We start from the raw sequence: 6,022 nt of genomic DNA on the forward strand, positions 1-6,022 counted from the left end.
AGTGCCAAAAAACATTTAAGTGAACATTAAACCTCTGCCAGGTGAACATTAAAACATTACTTTAAACGGTTAACTCACCAAACTCTCCTGAGCTTATATATGGTTTGTTTGGCCATCAAGCTTTTGGCATGTCTCGCTTAGGGCTGACTGAATCTCACACCCAGAACATTCTGATACCACACGGCCTGGTACAGGCAACAGTATGCGGGAAATGTGGGTGTTGTCACAACGGCTCCACTCCACCTATCACCCCACCTATAACTATAGTTTTTCCCAGTCGGATTTCAGACATGAACTAAAGCCAACATCCTCCCTGCCTCCACTTGGCTGGGTCCAGGCCTCTGCTGAGGCTCTAGAATTATAGCCTCCTGTGTTCAATTAAGAACCCTCACAGCGGCAAATATTTAGCATTCCTGAAGTAATAGCAGTGGCAGCGTTACTGAACTAGAACTGAGCAAGTTCTCCTCTTTTCGGACGATTGTGAAGAGTGTTGAGGTGGTACGAAGGCAGGCTAACGCCCAGTGTATTCCTAGAGTGCAGTCTGCAGCATGGCTAGGCTCTGCTGTGGATGTCTAGGTGCAGGAATGTGAGACGGTGTGGAATGAAACGGGACACTCTGGCCGAACAGCAGGAACCAAACAGAAGTTTTCCGTGCTCTCTCCTCGAGCTGGACACAAGACCAAACCTTTGAAGTCAGACGTTATTGAGCATTCCTGAGCAAGTGATAAAATTTATAGCCTAAACCCCACAGCATTGCTTTGGCCTGACTTGGCAAATATGTTTTAAAGCAGTTGCTGTTTTTTCGCTAATGTAGTTTTACACACACAGTAAAATATATGATCTGTACTGTGTTTTTGTGCAACAACAACAAAAAAACATTAAATTCACATTAAAGTAAAAAATACATTTATTTTACTTACATCTTTTTTTTGAATCTGTCAAACTCCCATCTTGCCTGGTGGAGGCATATTTACTATTAACAAGCAATTTCCTTAGCATATACAGGATCCCTAAAATGTCAAACTGCATTTATATTGAAGGGGCACACTGTGTGACCTTCTACTACAGGGAGACAATATCATATCATACACTATAATATCATTATACTTTTTGGAATGATACAAATTAAAGTTTTAAGGGTATTTTTCTTAATAAATTAGTAAATGGGTAAATATAATGTTTTTTTATGTGTTTGTTTTAACATTTATTTTGTTACATCATTACTATTTGATACAAAATCAGGGACTTGCTAAATTAATGTTGTTTGCAAGTGTTGTTTACAACACTTTTTTGAGATTTTTTGTTCCTGCTGAATATTTGAAAATTTTGCTCTGAATAAATTCTAAAATACATTTTGATGCAGTAACATATTCTTTAAAATTAATATAATATTTCTCAGTGTTTCACATAAACAATAGCCAACTGCATTGAATCCTTGTGGAGTTCAGGACAGAGGGCCAATCAATATGTCCATGATTTCCAAAACCATGGAACAGTTAGTCTTGAATAAGCTGTGGGGAAAAGCCAAGAGCATTGCTGGATCTTGTTAATACTGTGTATGATTTCTTTTCTGTGTATAAGTTTTAACTTGCATTTGTGGATGCAGTGACAAACTGTGTTCACAGACAATAGCTTTCAGTGAGGCCATTTTCAGAGACCATGCAGTGATTTCCAGCACATTCTGCCTGTTTTTAATGTAGTGATGCCTAAGGGCCCAAAGATCATATTGGTTTTCTGTACTGTCCCTTGTGTACAGAGACTGTTTTAATAATGGTATGTACTGCAGATTGTGAGATGTACAATAGCTATTTGTTATTTTACATTGAAAAACATTATTCGTAAATTGTCTCAATCATAAACTAATTAATGATTCTTGCCAATTCTTTACTTCTCCTCTTTGGGATACTTTTTTATCCAATCATATTATTGACTTGTTCCCAATTGAGCCTTTCCAACAAATAAACACATATTAAGCATTCCCCCCGTCTGATATAAATTAGTTATTCTTTTTCTTTTACTTTAGATTTTTTAAAATAAAAAACAGATATGTTTTTTTATTTATAAACATATTTTGCTTGTTCAGTAGGTTTTCTAGGTGTTCCTAAAAATTTTTATATTAACTTTTCTTTGCATTTATTTATTCTTACAACTGAAAATGCAATTTTTACATTTGGTAGGCATATTTCAAAACATAATGCAAGTTCATTGTTTAAACTTATATTTGTGTGTGTGTGAATACAGAAAATATTCAAGTCCATGTTTAAATAAATACTCTTATTCCTAAGCTAGAAAACTAAATATGATATTCATTAAATATCATTAATAACATTACAGTGTGATATCAATGTGATTAGGAATCGGTTTTATCATTTTTATTGTATTGCATTTTATATAATGTTTTTTTTTTTTTTTCAAAAAACGTTTCAGATATTTAAATTTTCCAGAATGTATTTTTTTTTAACTATGAATATTTCATGTAAAAATATATTACAATATTGTAATACAACTCATTGTTATGTGACATGTTTTCATTTCAACATTCCTGGAAATCTCTATTTTAGAGAATAAGTTTCCTGAAACTTTTTTAAGACTATTGCTGAATGTTTCTATAATATTCTAGGCTAGCTAGAATTGCTGTGTAATAAGCCCATGTCCATTTCAAGCTTGATATGTGCACTGAACTGGGGTTTGGAAATACTGTCCTCAAAGTCAGAAAATGCAGAGGAGAAAACATTTTTAAATCAACGAGGTTTTGGTCAGTCTGCAGTACAGAAGAATAGTGTATATTTATGCTCTATCCCAATTTCATGCTTGCAATTTTGTGCACTTATGTGTGCATTCATGCTTGTCCCTTTTCTCAAAGGCAAGACCACACTAAGTGCACGCTAACGCACCCTTTCCTGACCGTGTGGTTTTGGGCTAAATATGTATCTCAAAGCATTGGTGACATTCAACAGCACATTATTTCAGATATATCAATTAAGAACATTAAAATGAGGAATGAAAACTATTTTAATTGAGCCTAAGAGTGGAACTGTATTGGCATAGATGAATAATGAGTTCGGTTCATGCATGAATGCAACAAACTGTTAACCTTAGATGCTGTTGTTCCCTCTTTTAAAATAAAATTCAGCATGACCAAAACAGACGTGCACAGTACAATTCTGTATGGGACTTCATAGACTCTTACAGCTTGTGTTTTGAGTTTACCATGTGAAATGTACTGTAAATACAAACCGAATACATTAATGTGCAAATCAATGTTAATCCCATATTTAATGAAAAATAGTATTTCAGTGGGTCTGGAGTGCAGGCAGACTAGTTTAGCACTCAAAGCCTTTTACAGCTATATCAATTGTAGAATGTGGTTTGGCTTTGTTTTGCTGAAATAAGCTTGTAAACATTGTTAAGTATTGAATGGCTCCTCTTTCACAAGAAACCCAGCATACACAAGACAACGCTGCATAAGAGATTCAAAAGAGAGTTCCAAAAGCCCAAAATCATTTCCTAACAAGATTGTTTTTAAGTTGTTATACTTACACCTCAAAAATTAACATTACCAAAAAAAGCTGTTCGACATCTACAGATGCAACACTGTAAAATAGGCACTTGACGTGACTTTGCCACTCTACCAAAAGCTGTAGTACTGTGGGTATCAGCTAAAAACTACCAATAACCCACTGGGTCATCTCTTACCAAACCAAAAGAACAGCAACTCTAGTCAAAACACTTTTTTGGAACAGTTCCCAAAAATACATAGAATATTCTTTGTTACAATGCTAAAAATAAAGCTAAGCCATGTTATGCTACGTGGATCCTGTGAGCTGATACTGCTGACGTAAACCACACCATACAAGCAGAGCTCATCATTTTATTTACCCACAATGAACCAAAAATAACAGGGGATGTGTCTCAATTGCGTACTACACACTAACCATGCATCCACACAGGCGGCCAACAAGTTTCTTACCTCACCCCAAGTTTGTCTCTTGTGTCCGTGTAGCGGTGTGGCTGGTTAGCATGCTGGCTAATGTAGCAAGCCTAATCTACCTATTGAGCTATCCACTATTTCCTCCATGCTTCATTTTTCTTTAAACTGTCTCTGTATTTGTGCAAAGATGCATCATATTACATAAAAAAAGGAAGAAACAACATAAGTTATAAATCTCTCTTTTATGTTTAGCACCACCCTGTTAAGAATAGGAGTGAGGTGTGATAGGAACCACAGTTCAGAGAGCTGAAGCTTGGGACCCCGGACACCCACTTCTTCAATTGGTCTACATAATTTGTTCAGCCAGTCAGTTTAGAACATCATGATATAAAACATAGAGATGTTATTAATGAGGAGACCAGCCACTGAATGCAGTATGAATGGGAATAAATTATGTAATGCTAATCATGGCGCTTGACTATGGAAAAAGCCAAACACTTCAACAAACAAGATCCAGTCAGATTCCTTCCTTAATGTGGAGATCTGCACAAGCGCAGTAGCCACAACAAGTTGTGCATTATTAGGCAAAACACTGTAAACTATTCAAAACTATTCATGAGGTTTTATTTGATTTTATCAGTGATTTAAAATATGTTTCTAAAACGGTAATCGGACTTTCAGTCTTTAGTATTTTGGTCTCGTCTCATTCAAACAGATAGGAGGCTGGTCTTGCATGACTGGATATAAATGCCTAGCTGCATTGCAAAGATAGCCGGCAAGTAAATAAACTTGCCAATAAGGATAGAGGAAAACCTCTACTCCATTTGTTACTTGTCGCTCTTGGGGAATACTATATTATGCTATTTTTTTTTTATTATATATATATTTTTTTATTGAGGGAATAAGAAAAGAGGAAAAAACAATAAAAAATCAGGACCGTAGAGAAACATGTCAGATCCAGTGAAAAAAGCCTAAAAAAAAAAATCTAATATAAAATCACAAAAATAACAGACAAAAAAATATATATATTAAGTTCTATACTACTGTATACAGTATTCTTAATAGAGCAGGTTTGACAGGTTAGTGCACAAACTATTAATATTCCTAATCTGTTTGAATAAATGATCATACTTTCTATGTCAAGATACATTACTGCTAGTTCTGCATCATTATCTGTATTTATTCTATGTTTGTTCCAGATGTGAGATGCTTACTTTTCATTATGCATTGCATTGCAGAGTAACAGTGTTAACTGCACTCAAAAATTACTGCAGTCTTAGTATGCAAATAACTTTGACAGTTTTATTTATACATTTACATTTAGCAGATGCCCTTCCCAAAGTGACTTGAAAAGTGCTTAGTCATTCACTTGAAACATTTAAAGCTAGGATAGATATTACAAAACAAAGCAAAAACCTGGGGAGGAGAACAAGACTAACTAGGTATGATATGAGCTTTATTTTTTAGGAAGAGAACAGTCATGTCTGAATAGAAGCTTAGTGTAGTAATCTAGCATTCTGTTTCATTAGGCTAAATAAAGCACACATATAGCAATCTCTCCTTACCATGTAAATGTAATCTATTTAAATTAGAACAGTGGGTGGGGCTTGGTTCCTTTAGAACTCCTATACCGCTCATCCTAGAATTGTCCCAGTGCTTATATCCTACATTAGCTATTTTCATTACGGCTTCTCATTGTAAAAAAAAAAAACCCTATCCAGATAAATCCCTTCATCCGAATACAGTGAATCTGATTGTGGTTGGAAGAGATGTATAAACATATACCATTCTGACACCCTATTGGTGTATACGCGATCCATCACACCTGCACACGTCACGGCATCCCACTCCAATAAGAACATAGCACTGGACATATTTGCGACTAAAACAAGCAGCCTTGTGCATTAACATTATTGGGGGGGAGGGGGTGGCTTGGAGGAAAGCACATCAACTCTGTTCTGATACATCAGCTCACAGACGCCTTGTGCTGATCGACTTCACCCTTTGGAGTGATGCGGGGAGACAGCACCACCCAGAGAGAGCAAGGCTAATTGTGCTCTCTCAGGGCTCCGGTAGTCAGTGGCAAGCTAC

This window comes from Astyanax mexicanus, chromosome 18 (genome assembly GCF_023375975.1).
Source record: "Astyanax mexicanus isolate ESR-SI-001 chromosome 18, AstMex3_surface, whole genome shotgun sequence".
In the NCBI taxonomy this organism is placed as follows: Eukaryota; Metazoa; Chordata; class Actinopteri; order Characiformes; family Acestrorhamphidae; genus Astyanax; species Astyanax mexicanus.